This window comes from Rhinopithecus bieti, unplaced genomic scaffold (genome assembly GCF_001698545.2).
Source record: "Rhinopithecus bieti isolate Rb0 unplaced genomic scaffold, ASM169854v2 scaffold_5002, whole genome shotgun sequence".
NCBI classification, from domain to species: Eukaryota; Metazoa; Chordata; class Mammalia; order Primates; family Cercopithecidae; genus Rhinopithecus; species Rhinopithecus bieti.
In genome coordinates, this window is record NW_016804830.1 from 347,666 (window position 1) to 348,454 (window position 789).

Consider the following 789-nt stretch of genomic DNA (forward strand, 5'->3'; position numbering starts at 1 on the left):
CTCCCTCCCTCCCTCCCTCCCTTCCTTCCTTCCTTCCTTCCTTCCTTCCTTCCTTCCTTCCTTCCTTCCTCTTCTTCCCCTTCCTCCTCTTCTCTCTCTCCCTAGATTATGCAGTGAGCTGTCTTTGTTCATGATGTGGTTTCTTTCCAAGCTTTAGAGGATCAGAAGTGCTAGCCTTTGTCTCTCTGCAGCTTCAGGAACTCCAGCTTCTAGCCCTGTCTGGAGAAGAGGAAAGTGGTTTTATAACTCTCAGCTGGTGTAGTAGCAGTCTCAGTACCAATATGGCTTCTAGGTGAAATATATACATGTCTTAAAGGAGTAAAGGGGAGAAGTCAGGAGGGTCAGGGCACCTGTGTTCTAGGCTTTACTTGGCCTTTTAATTAATTATATGACCTTGGACAAGTCTCTGAATTTTAGCTTTCTTACTGTGTGATGGAGACAACAATACTCTCGGCCTCCTAAAGTTAGCTTAGAAGACGCAATGTGCACAAACACATTGGGGAAACTACAAAGGATCAAGTCATTCATAAATGTCAACTGGGGGAATAGAACTATTGGACGCATCCCCCACTAGTGTTTCAATGGGACATCATGAGAATAGCATATGCTCCATACCCCTGTCAGAGACAGGACCTAGTTGGATGGATCATTCTCTGTGATGATTCTTATGGTAGAATGAATTCACAGGTGGCCTCCCTACCTTTCATCTGGGGGATGTTAGGAATTAGTCTGACTGCAATTAGTCATTCCAGATGTTTAGAACACTGAACAATCGACATGGTGACACTT